Genomic DNA, 14126 nt, shown 5'->3' on the forward strand with positions numbered 1-14126 from the left:
GACCAGCTACTGGGCCCACAACCCCGGCATCTGCCAGACTGGGAATCGAACCAGCAACCTTGCACTTTGTGGGAGATACTCTACCAACTGAGCTACACTGGTCAGGGTGATTTTGTATTTTTATTAAGTTTTTCTATAGGATAGGACAGTCACAGGAAAACTACTTCTATTTCTTGGGTTATGTTTTTTTTCCCCCCGACTGTTGGATTTGTTTATAATTTTTCTTTTTCCTGTTATCTCTCTCCCTGGAAAGATGATAAGCCCCAGTAGCCCTTTCTGCCTCTGCTGAGGCCCCGCAGTGAGAAGAAGGGGCTTCTGCTCATTGGAGCTTTCCCACAGCTTTTCCTAGGTCTGTCTTCCTCTCCTCAGCCATGCCTCCCCAGATTGTAGGGTATTTGTGGGAATTCTCAGGGATCTTTGGATTCAACCACACTAGAGTGTTGTTTCTTTTCTTCACTGTTGTTTCGGAGTTCTGTGGTGTACGGTTCCACCCCTGTCCTTCTTTGGCTGCTGCTCCTGACTTTTGCTGGCGTTTCACAGTTTTGCTTTATTTTAGTGAGTGCGTGAAGGGAGAGTCTGTGTTCTTGCTCTCCTCAGGTGATTGCACCCGCAAGTCTGCAGTATTTTCACAATCAGAAAAATGCTATGCGACTATTAAAATAGAAGAAAGAGACTTTATCTCTAGTTTTTGACCAATTATTCTTTTATGATTTTGAGCATATTAATATCTGCCTATATGAATAAGTGTAATAAGGCCACTCTTTTTAGCTTGGCTGCTTATGCAAAAATATATTGAGACAAATAAATAGAGAGCAAGGTTTACTGCATTTTTTCTCAGTACTTGAACTTTACCTTTCTAGACGATTCTGAAACTGACCTCTTAGAGGACTTTAAGCAATGTTTAGATTTGCTTATTTGATTTTTGCATTTCATTATATTGATCTTGGCTAACATTTCTCTTCTTTGGGTGCCCAAATTTGGGAGAGCTGCCTCTTCCACGGGGAAACTTTAGTTTTGTTCTCAAGGTCTTTCAACTGATTGGATGAGGCTCACCCACATTATCAAGGATAAACTTTACTTAAAGCCATGTGACTGTAGATATTGATCACCTACAAAACACTTTCAACACAACACCTAGATTAGCGTTTGATTGGATAACTGGGTGTTTGTCTAGCCATGTTAGCACATAAAATTAGTCATCACCAACGGGGAACAGGGAGGGAAGAAAGGGCAAAATGTCAGAGGGTTGGGTTTGGCATATTACTCCCTCCAGAATTTTATGGGTTGACCAAGGGGTTCATTTGTTTTTTCCCCTAAGATGGTTCTAGTAGTGCTAGTTGTCTTTTACTTCATTCGAAACAATTTTGTTAGGTTTTTTTTTTTTTCCTCCCTTCTCCCCCACGCCCTTTGCACCTGGGGACCCGACTCAGAAGACAGCCACGAAGGCCAGGAGAGGCTGGGAGAAAGAGGACCTCAGGCCCTCCAAGTAGTGAGAAGGGGGCTGATCTCTGGCTGCTGACCTCGATTTGGGAGGTGTCGGGCTGTCTCCTCGGCAAGGAGGGGCTGGAGGGGGAGGACCCTGAGGAAAGAGATGCCACTGGGGGCAGCAGCCTGTCCACCCTCCCCATTCCTGAGTCAGGCCCAGCCAGGGTGGCCCGTGGCCGAGTCCTGGGAGGGCACTGGTCCTGCTGGGCAGCAGTCGGTCACGTCTGTGGGTCACATAGGCTGTTCCAGTCAGCCTCACTCTCGCAGTGGGCCTGGCCGTGGAAAAACTGCTTGATGAGGTTCTGGGCCTCTTCCTTCACACTCCCTCTTGGAGAGGACTGCTGAGCCAGCGAGTGGGAGAGGTGGCGGGTGAAGCCTTTGAACAGTTCCTTGGATGCAAACTTGTTAGGTTGCATTGTGACAGTTATCATATCAGCTTGCATTACGGAAACATCAAAATTGGTGAATTTTTGTGAGGCCATTTTAATATTGAATATGGAAGAAAATATGCAATATTTTGGATATATTATGCTTAATTATTTCAAGAAAGGTAAAAATGCAATTGAAATGCAAAAAAAGATTTGTGCAGTGTGTGGAGAAGGTGCTGTGACTGATCGAATGTGTCCAAAGTGGTTTGTGAAGTTTCATGCTGTAGATCTCTCACTGGACGGTGCTCCCCAGTCAGGTAGACCTGCTGAAGTTGATAGCGATCAAATCGAGACATTAACTGAGAGCAATCAATGTTCTACCTGGTGGGAGATAGCCGACATACTCAAGTGTCCACATCAATAAAGTTATTGGTGAAAATGAAAAATGTGCCTTTTATTTTATGGAAAAACCCATACGGACTTTTTCCTCAACCGAGTAAGAGGCTAAGAACATTTCTGCCCCTTCACCCTGGCAGATGTGACTGACAATGAAAACAGTCACATTTACATAACTCAGCACGGGAGTTCCCTGGAAGTGTTTCACCACCACGCTGTCTATGCGGAGATGTGCTGTGGGTATCCCGTTGGAGAGGTACAATACGCACCCCCACAGTAAAAACCCTGAGCAATTGCACAGCAAAGACACTTGTTTGTTTATTTTTTTAATTTATATTTTACCAAACTCATTTGACTGTGATATTCTCCTTTCTTTCCCCCACGTACAATGACATCCGCCAGCAGAGCGTGCTTAGGAAAGGCTGGCTGAAACTCCTCTCCCTGAATCCCAGCCCGGTTCACTTGGATACCGCTGACACTTCCATGATACCACGAGAAGAACAACATTTTCAGTCATCGCTGCGCATGAACATTCCCTGCTTGCTTGGAGTTTAAAAGGCCAAGGTTGACTGACACAAAAAAGTGGAACTTTGCTGCTGGTATCTTGTTCATATGACCAAATCTTTCAAGAGATAGAAAATTCAACCCCCTTTCACCAAACCTTTGAGCAAAGTGGTCTCTAGGAAAGTGCTGCTTTGCATATCCCTTGACCACCTCCAGGTACCCTCAGGGGCATTTGAACCTGTGGGGAAGCTTGGTCTTCTGCCCTTGCGAGCTGGCTCCCCAGGCAGCAGGAAGCAGTGATGTTCTCATCCAACATTTTCCTCAGCTAGTTCTTGAGTATCTGCCGGGGGTAGACCACAATTGTGTATGTGTGTGTGTGTGTAAATGAATAAAAAGTGATAGTGTAAATTAATGGACTTTTGGGGGGCTAGGATTTGACTTAGTAACAGAGGCCCCTCAAATAATAGTGCTTTAGATAAGACAAGGGTTTATTTTTCTATCATGTGACAGGCTGTTAGTATGGGGTTCTAGTGACAGATCAGAGTTAGTATGGGGTTCCAAAGCACAAAGGATCCAAGTTCTGCTATTTCTAAGGTGTTTCTCTCATCTTATCATTCAAAAATAGGTGAAAGGCATGTCCTCATTCCAGATAGGAAGGAGGCAAAAGTGGTGCTAAGAAGGGCACTTTTGGATACAACCCAGAAGTTTCCTACGTCACCTATGATACACCCTCCCAGTCACATAGCCACAGATAGCTCCAAAGGGCGGGGCTGAGAAACATAACCCTAATTCCAGGCAGTCATGAAACCCAGCAAAAAAGCGAGGCTCCCATCATTTTGGAAAATGGGAGAGTGGAATCTGGAGAACAACTAACATTCTCTTCTGCAGGTTTATATAAAATAAGTAATACACTTAATAAGGCCTTGGCTTTGTCTGAGCAAGGATGCTCCACAGGCCTTTTATTCCAAGAACTGGACTAAGGGATTTGATGCCAGGAGCCGAGAACCACAGGGTGAGTAACATTGATACCTCTGAGTGGATGGGAGCCATCCCAGGATATAAGATGTTTGAGGCCGACACTCCTGTTTGCAAAGAACTCCCAAAGTACTTTTATTTTTAATAGCAACTTAACTCATTGCATTATAATTACTTCTCCGTGTAGATGTGTCTGCCTCCCCAATTATCCCTGCTCCTCTAGGGCGGGGACTCTGTTCTGTGTCTGACTCGTGATAGGTACTTAGTAGACACTGGCTGCCTCCAGCGGGGAGTTCACACCCACTCACATTCCCACTTCCACCTCCAAAATGACCTGCACTCTGACATTCTCTTAAGAAGTACTAAAGGTGAATCCGAATCCTAGCTGAGGACTTGGGTGCATGCCATCAGCTCTGTTCTTGGGATCCCTGGCTGTTTACCAAATCTAACTTCATATGGGGCATATCTGCTTCAGCTTCTGGGTACCACCTGTTCTGACCATCCCTTGCTATGAACCAAACTACCCCAAAACTGAGTGGCATGAGATAACCGTTGGTTGTGCTCAAGGACTCTTGGTCAGGAAATTGAACGGGGCACGGTGGGGATGGGTTGTTTCTGTTCCACAATGTTGGGGCCTCAGCTGGAAGGCTCAGAGGCCGGGGCTGACTCAACATCTGGGAGCTGGAATTATCTGAAGGTTCCCTCACTCTCCTGTCTGACAGTTGATGCCTGGGACCTTCACTGGGGCTATTGCTGGAACATCTACATGTGGTTTCTCTGTGTAGCTTGGGCTTCTGCACAGCATGGAGGCTGAGTTCCAATGGTGAACTTCCCCAAAATGATAGCAGGTGGGAGCTCTATTGCTTACTTCTAACTTAACACAGGAAGCCACACACTATCACTTCCACCATATTTTGTTCTTCGTGGCAATCACAGAGGCCCTTTCGATCTCAAGAGGAAAGGAAATACACTCTACCTCTTGATGGGACAGAGGTGGCCCATCGAGAGGACTGAGGAGTGAGGATTCCTAGATTCACTGAGGACTTCTGGCAGAATGACACCATCAGCCACACTCCCCTCATTCCAGAGGGCCCAAGAAGAGCCAGGAGCTTGGGCAAGTCCCTGGCAACCCCCGGCATCCTGACAAGCACCATGGCGTAGGAAATCTCCCTTGACTGGGGGTGACAAGGCCTGTAATCTGATTGCCATGTGACATAGGCCAGGCCACTTGACCCATCTGAGCCTCAGTTTCCCCTATCTGACTGATGAGAAGGTTGGACTAAATCAGTTGTTTTCTAATCCTTTATAGCAGAGGATTCTTCTCCTTTTTAATTTGTATTCTTTCCAAACACAGTTCAGGTAGAGCCCAACATGTGAACTGCACACAGGTCAGTGAAAGGAGTTTTGAGCTTATGCATGCCCACCTGTCCTTTCCTGCTCCCTGGGGATTCTCCATGGCACCGCAGTGCTTCTCAGCACATTTGGAAAACCCCTGGACCAGGGTCTTTCCTAAGGGTCTCCAGGATAGGACTGGGGTGAGAAAGGAAAGACCCACTGCCCTTCTCTCAGATTGCCCTCCTCAGAGCAGTTTCTGCTTCCTTTCTGCTCCCTACTTGAGCTCCCACCCCTACCTCTAATGCTGAAGTGTTGGTAGGTGTTCTGGATGAGCTGGAAGTCCCCAAAATCTCTGGGGAGAGCAATAGTTCAGAAGCATGAATATCTGCTGCTATTGTTTGAATTTGACACCCTTTCAGCTTCCTGTCATTTGTGCCAAACCAGCCAGGTCTAGGGAGAAGTTTGGACTCTGAGGAAAGGCCTGGGGGCTGTGGGGACTATGGTCTCCACACTGTTACCTTCCAGACCTCAGCTGGTGACTCTGGGACTCCCTAACAGAGGAGAGGAGCCCAGCTTGCTCTCATAGCTTTTTCCTTTCCCTGAAGCTCTTGTCCGCCTTCCCACCCCCCTTCCCAGCCCACTCCCACCCCCACTTTTTCTCTCCCACATTTTTTGCACCATATCTTTGTTTCTCCGTGCTATCTCTCTTTTTCAAAAAATCAATCCACAGAGTGATTAGATTTGCAAATGAGCGGGCAGGAAACTGGGAACAAAGGGAGCCAGAGCCGAAGAGGGAGCAGGTATAATTACTGTAATTAACTCAAGCAGCAGGGACACAGCCCCTGTCAGTTGCAGCAAGGTGCTGTTTAGGCCCAGCAGGAGATGCTGAGGGGAGCCAGGCACCCACCAGGAAACTCAGCCAGCTCCCCCTTCCCCAGGGCTGGGGTGCCTAAAGGGGCCCTGGCTGGGGAAGCTCCTCCAGAAGCAAGTGTCTCTGTGAGGATCCATCTCATCTCCTGTCCCGGGCTCTGCAGGAGCCAGGAGGAGGGGGATCCAGGCTCAGAAGACATGATATGATTTCCTTCCCAGCAGAGTTGGGGCCAGGAACAAAGTTACTTCTCTCATCTCTTGTCTGGACATTTAGCTCTTTTCCTGCTTTATAACATCCTCAGAGCCTGCTCCAGTATCCCTGGGATCCAAACACTTCTAGAGGCCTTAGGGAGAAAACATGCCTCTGATCCCATTAAACTGTCATATCTGTGTCCTCCAGCATTCCCAGATCTTCACCTTCTGGCACCTGAGGACTTCCAAGCACCTTTGCAACCTTTCCTTTCACAGCTGCCCCTCATCACTTCATCCTCTAACTGAATTGGACTGTGGGCTGCATCCTGAATGTGACCTACGTTTTTCCATTTCTGTGCCTTCACATGTGAGGTGGTGCCTTTCCTCCTGTGTGCACTTTCCCAAGTGCCAGTTGGTAGAATGTCATCCACCTTTTGCGATATGTACACTTGAAATTAAAACCACTTCTGTTAAGTGTCTACAGATCTCACCTTCCAAAAGAGCCTGTAACCCTTGTCTCTTTTATGGACCTTACCTCACTGTGCCCTTCCCCGCCTCCTATCCTCTGGGGAAGGCAGGCAGACCCCAGCATCAGATTCAGCCAATTCTTTCTCCTTAAAACTTCTAAAATTCATCTTTTCACTCCTCTCTATCCCTACTCCTAATTTCTTAATTCAGTCCCTGTTACTTTCAAGTATGGATTACTCCCACATCCTCCTGATTGGTCTCCCCTCCTTTTCTTGCCTTCTAACCAATTCTTCACACAAAAATCTAATCATATCTCTGCCCTGATTTGTCTTTGAATAGCATCCCATAGTGATCAGGACACAGAGTCCAAACTCTAGGGCATGACATGCAAATGATTTTTCCTTGCTTATTTCTTTAGCCTCATTCCTACCCACTGCTACTTTCTCCAGATTTTTATGAATCCTTCCAGAGGTACCCTATGCATAAATATGTATATATATCCCCTCTGCTTTCTACATATGGTGCCCTTTGCTACACAGTTTTGCACCTTACTTTTGTCACTTATTGCCCTACAGATTGTTCCCTATAGATGGACCTCATTCTTTTAAAGGCAGAGTCTGCACTCCTAACCCCTACTCTATTCTGCTTCAGTGAATGACAGCCAAGTTATTATTGGCTCTAATAATGCTCAGCAAATAGTTGAGGAGTTGAATACATTATGTTGAAACTGCGCCCAGGTGGCTGGAGTCATGTTTTGATGACGGAAGGAAACAGGCTGCTCCATATGCAGTTCGGGGTCCGGTGGAATCCAGATGGTTCTGTCTTCTCCTTACACTTCTCTGAAGAGGTTCTTCTTGCCTCCTGCTCTGTGGTAGGCTGAGATATAGTAATAAATTGGGTTGGCCAAAAAGTCCATTTAGTTTTTTTCCTGTAAAATAAAAGACATTTTTTATTTTCACCAATAACTTTATTGATTGGATATTTTGAGTATGTTGGCTCTCTCCTGCATGGTAGAACATTGATTGTTTTCAATTAATGACTCGATTTGATCACTATCAACTTCAACTGGTCTACCCAACCATGGAGCAGTGTCCAGAGAGAAATCTCTAGCATGAAACTTCGCAGACCACTTTTGACACGTTTGATCAGTCATAGCACCCTCTCCATACACTGCACAAATCTTTTTTGCATTTCAGTCGCATTTTTACCTTTCTTGAAATAATAAAGCATAATATACCAAAAATGTTGCATATTTTCTTCCTTCTTCAATATCAAAATGGCCACACAAAAATTCACCAATTTTGATGTTGTGTTTTGCAATCTTTAATCATCTAACTTAATAAAGAATAGAACTGGAATTCAGAATACTGAAGCAGCAAATAATTAGAAGAGCTTGAACTCCAGTTTCATTGTTTGGTCTATAGCACCCCCTGCCCCCCACCGTCCCCCGCTTTTTAAAAAATCTTTATAGCTTTCACAATACAATCTAACAAAATTGTTTTAAATGAGGTTAAAGACAAGTAAATGCTACTAGAGCTATCTTATGGAAAAAAACAAATGAAATTTTAGCCAATCCAGTATTTTAACTGCAGCTCTTGTCTCTTCTCTCCCATTTCATAAGAATTCAATTTACATGACAAAACCACATTCACTGTATGAAAGGATGCACACCTGTACCCATTTGAGGAAGCACTGTAAGGAGATATGAAGTGTGCCTGGATACAACCTGGCATCTAGAAGCTCAGCAAATACTTTTTGGATGAACTTGTGGTACACTGTGTCTTGTGTAATCATTATCTACTCCCCGCTTCTCCCAGATGATGGTTGCCTAACATCTACTTAGGACCGATTAAGTAATGCTGTCAGAGGTGAGCATGTAGAGATATTTATTGACATACTATTTCTAAAAGTAAAGCATTGGAAATACCCTGAATGTTCAGAGCAACAGAACAGTTAAGTAGATGGTGAAAGATTAATATACAGCTCTAGTATTAGTTTGTTGGGGCTGCTGTAACAAAAGTACCTTAGACTGGGTGGCTTATAAATAAAATTAATTTCTCACAGTTCTGGAGGCTGCGAAGTCCAAGATCAAGGTGCCAGCAGATTTGGTGTCTGGTGAGAAACTGCCTCCTGGTTCATAGCTGGCTGTCTTCTTACTTGTCCTCACATCCTAAAGTTTCAGCCTCTTAATACCATCACATTGGGGTTTAGGATTTAACATGAATCTGGGGGGAGACACAAACATCCAGTCTATAGCAAGAAGAGAGCTCTCACAAATGTGTGTGTTTGTGATCTAGGTTAATGTGGCTCCCAAAGGCAAGTCCACCACTTCTGCCTCTTCGCCTTACAACTTCAGAAGCTAATACTCAGCATGAGATACAAGTTCACTATTTCACTCTCTTCTAGTTCTCCCAGCAGCCCCACAGAAGGGCTTTACTTGCCTTATTCCTACAGAAGAAGTAGCCAAGGACCTATGGCCAAGGCATAGAAGGAACTAGGATTTGAGTTCAGGTCTTCCTAACTATAAAGCTGCACACAGGGTTAAAGCTCTGTTCCCAAAGTGTGCTCTGCAGAACCCTGATCCTGCAGAGTGTTATGAGGAAAAAGGGTTCCCTGTTCTCAGGGATATTTGCATTGGTTCTCTACATATTTGCACTTTGGTTTAAAGTGGGGGCTGCTCACACAGTAGCTTCTAGCATCCACCTGTGGCTGAGAGAGGGATTTTGTTTGTTTGTTTTTCGTGTTTTGTTTTTAATAGCTAGTGGCTGGGTTGACACTTTGGGATCATTCCATGGAAGCTGATCATTACTTGATCTGAGTATAAGGTAGCCCTTTCTGTGGACTGTCTGGGTCTTAGAAATTTGGGATATTAGAGTGAGGAGTACTTCAGAAAGGACAATTTGGGCTATCCCTTTATTTTAGAAATGAGGATGTTGAGGCAGAGGGAGACTGGCACCTTATCCAAGGACAGATCTTGGTTTGGCTGAGAGGGGGCTAGAACCCAGGACCTAGGCCTCCTGACTCCTAGACCAGAGTTCTTCACTTCTGTGAACATGAGAACTGTTTTCTAAATTTCCTGGTAATCAAAGGGTGGTAATATATCTGTTCTCCCTGTTCCCATTTCTCTGTGATTTAGCTCATGTTCTCACACTCTGATTCAGGTGCTCCTCCTGACGGTGTGAGTTCACAGCAAGATGGCAGGCTGATCACACAGAAAAGGGGACTTAGAGAGTTCAGCAGAAGGACCCTCAGGATACAGAGGATACAGCTGAATACAGTCTTGCATCAACTCTGACAGTGATAGTTGTGCATCATAACACCTAACATTTGTAACTGTAAAGATAAGATTTTACCATTGAATCATATCAGGAATGCTTCCTACTGAAAGACCACCACAGTCACCCTTTGCCTTATTCATTCTATCTCTAGGAATTTATCTGGCAAAGGTGTGTGCATAGAAATGTTTTAAAAACATTGTATGCAATAGCAAGAGACTACAATCCCCCTAAATACCTACTGATGGGGCGTGGTTATAAAAACTGTGGTGTGTTCATGCAGTGGAGGATACAGACCCCTGAGATGTAACACGGCGGATCTTATGGGTGGGTATGGTGCAACCTACAAGATCTATTAAGTGAAAATATGAGGTGTGTGCCTGTCTTGGCTTGAAATCAGAGCCCTAGAAAAGGATTTGGGTGCAGGCAGTTTATATGGAAAGTGATCCCAGGAAAAATGAATGGCGAGTGAACAGAGTGAGTCACAAAATTCAAATAAAGGGTATGTTAGTGAGTGGTTGCCGTACGTAAGGGAAGCCCAAGTGAGTCCAGACGTTTGAAAAACACAGACGTCTGTCTCCCAGGATCGTCTCTCTGTTGGTAAAACGGAAGGCTGGGCATTTATTAATGAATGCCATCCTGCATTGGTTAAGATTGTTCCAGAGACTTAACTGCCTCTTGCTACAGGCTGCCTTCGATTTTGGAGAAAGCCCTCGTATTTAAGGTGGGGCTCTGTCAGTGTGCTGGAAAGCAACTGTCCAGGGGAGTTGCAGCAGAAATCCCAGGTGGTCTGATAAGATGGGATGCTAGGCACCAAAAGCATCTGTATAATATAAAAGATGTCTACTTGCCTGTAAACAAAGTATATGTGTGTGTTTGTGAGTATATGCTTACATACAGATCCATACACAAATACCAGTATACAGGTGTATGTGCACAGATAATTTTCCAGTAAACACAAAATCCCTGGGAACAGAGGTTACCTTGCGGTAGAGAGCTGGGATTTTTGCAGGTCTGGACATTTGGTATGGCAGAGGACTGACTTTTCAATGTCTAACTTTTTGTACTAGTTGCTGTTTTTTGACCCTATGAATGTATTTCTTTAACAATGTTTTAATTAATTTTGTGGAGGCATAACATATATAATAAAGCGTACTCATTTTAGGTGTGCAGTGTAATGAGTTTCAATAAACACACACACTGATATAAGCACACTTACAGTCCAGAAGGGCAAAGTTTCCATCAAGTTCCCTGTTGGCCAGTTGCAGTCAATTCCCTCCTCTCGCTCCTGGTGAGCTCTGCTCTGCTTTACATCATCTTCGCTCACATTTGTCTTTCCCAGAATTCCTGTAAAAGGAACCAAACACTACATACTTTTTTGTGTCTGGCTTATATTGCTCCGCATAATGTTTCTGTGGATGATCCATTGCATATTTTTCTATCAATAGCTTGTTCCTTTTTACTGCCAAATTTCTGTTGCAGGAATGTAACACATTTTGCTTCCTATTCACTTTTTGAGGGACTTATGGATTGTGTCTGGTTTTGAGTTATTGTGAATAAAAGTTATGAAAAAGTCATGAACACTTACAATAAGTCTTTGTGAAGACATATGTTTTCATTTTTCTCATGTAAAAACCTAGGGGATTGCTCAGTCATGCAGTAATGGAATATTCAACCTTATAAGAAATTGCCAAATTTTTCCAAAGTGCTATATTATTTTTATTTCTGCTAGCAAAGTATGAGAATTCCAGTTGTTCCACAATCTTGCCAACACTTGGTATTGCTTCTCGTTTTAATGTTAGCTATTCTCGTGGGCGGTAGTTGTTCCTCGTGGTTTTAATTCGCATTTCCCCAATGACAGTGATGTTGAGCACATTTGCATTTGCATTTGCATACTTGCCACTTACCTTTCCTCTTTTGTGAGGTGCCTGTTCAAATTTTTTCCTGTGCTCAATTAAGTTAATATGTTACAATTGAGCTAGAAAAGTTCTTTATATATTCCAGATATAAATGCCTTTTGCATGGTATGTATATGGCACACATATTTTTTTATGGCTTTCCCTTTCTTTACTTTCTAATGCCATCTTTCAAAGACTAGAAGCCTTAATTTTGACATAGTCCAACTTGTCAATTTTCTCTTCCTAGAATATATGCTTTTTGTGTACTAGGAATTCTTTGCCTGTACTCTGGTCATAACATTTTTCTCCTGTGTTTTCAATGAGAAGTTTTTAGTTCAGCATTTACAGATGAAGCTAATGAACAATTTTAAGTTAATTATTGTATCTAGTGTAAGGCAATATTCAAGGTTTATTTTATTCCTGAGATATTATTCAATTGTTCTCATAACACTTGTTGAAAATCCTTTCACACTGGATTCTTTTGGCATTTTCGTCAAAATGAATTGACCATATGTGAGTAGATCTATTCTGTACTCTTTATTCTGTTCCATTGACCTCTGTATCTATCTTATGTTAATTGCATACTGTTTTATTATTGGTAGACTTATAGTAAATCTTAAAATAGTGTATCAGGGGTGTCCAACCCTTGACCTGCAGGCCACATGTGGCCCAGGATGGCTATTAATGCATTCCAACACAAAATCGTAAATTTACTTAAAACATTATGAGATTTTTTTGTGATTACATGTCACAATGTATTTAATGTGTGGCCCAAGACAACTCTTCTTCTTCCAGTGTGGCCCAGACATGCCAAAAGGTTGGACACCCCGTTCTTATACTATTTTAGGACATAGTGCAGGAGGTAGTCTAAATCCACCAACTTTGTTCTTCTTTTTCAAAGTTTTTTTTTTTTGTGGCTATTTTACGTCCTTAACATTTATGTATAAATTTTATTGCCAGTTTGTCAATGTCTATTAAGAAACAACCTGGTGACATGATTGAGGTTATATTGAATACCTTATCTTAACAAAACTGTCTTTCAATCCATTGTATATATCCTCATTTATTAGATCTTCTTCAATTTTTTCAGTGATTATTTTATCATTTTCAGTATAGAGATTTAACGTTTTGTTAACTTTATCCATAAGTGTTTTACTTTTTTTTTTGATGTTATTATAAATGGTATTTGTGGTAGCCAGCCTCTAAATTGGCTCCCAGTAATCCTCCCCTTCTAATATTAATGCCTTCATATAACAGCATGCCCCCTGTTCCAACTCCCATTACCCATTTGTACCAGAGCTGCTCTGCACAGGCAATAGAATATGTCAGAAGTAGAATGCTACTTTTAAGACTAGTAATAACAGGCATCATGGCTTCTTCTTTGCTCTCCTTGCATTGCTTGCCCTGAAAGACATGGGAGCCAATCTGTTGCAAGTCCAGTATGGCGAAGAACAGAGATCTCCATAAATGAGGAGCTGCGGCCTCCACCAGCAAGCTGTGAATGAGTGGTCTTAGAAATGGATCCTCTAGCCCCAGTCAAAACTTCAGATGACAGCAGCCCTTGGTGACGTCTTGACTGCAACATCCTGAGAGACCCTGAGCTGAAGGACCACCCACTGCAGCCGCTGCCAGATTCCCGACCCTCAGAAATTGTGCGAGTTAATAAACATTTGTTGTTTGAAGTTGGTAAGTTTTTGTGCAGCAATCAAGAACTAATACAGTATTATTTTTTAAATTAACAGTATCTATTTTATTTCAATTTCCAATTCTTCAATATCCAAATAGCATATAGAAATTTGATTTTTTATTTTTCAAATATAGACCTTGTGACCTGTGTCCCTGCTCAAATCAGTGCCTTTGTGGACATCTTAGGGTTTTCTGTATGGTCAATCATGACATCTGTGACAAAGACAGTTTTACTTCTTTTCAAATCTGGATGCCTTTTATTTATTCTTCTGCCTATTAAACTAGCTAGGACTTCCAGTGTTCAGTTGAATAAAAAGGTGAGAGCAGACACTCTGGCCTTGGTCCTGACCCTGAGGGGAAAGCACGCAGTCTTTCACTATACGCACGATATTAGGTGGAGTTTTCCCACAGATGCTCTGTGTTGGGTTGAGGGAATTTTCTTTTGTTCTTAGGAAATCTTCCCAATTCCTGTTGTTAATACTAGGCTTATAGTTAGTTATATTAATGGATAGTTGTTATAGTGAGACCTATACATATACATAGAATCACTATATTTAAATTCATATAAAACAATATTTACATGTTTACATTATACTTTTGAAATCAGAAGATAAAGTAAAGCTTAAGTTTACAACAGGACAAAAATAGAGTTAACAATAAAAATATCACTATCT

This window comes from Desmodus rotundus, chromosome 7, assembly GCF_022682495.2.
Source record: "Desmodus rotundus isolate HL8 chromosome 7, HLdesRot8A.1, whole genome shotgun sequence".
Taxonomy (NCBI): Eukaryota; Metazoa; Chordata; class Mammalia; order Chiroptera; family Phyllostomidae; genus Desmodus; species Desmodus rotundus.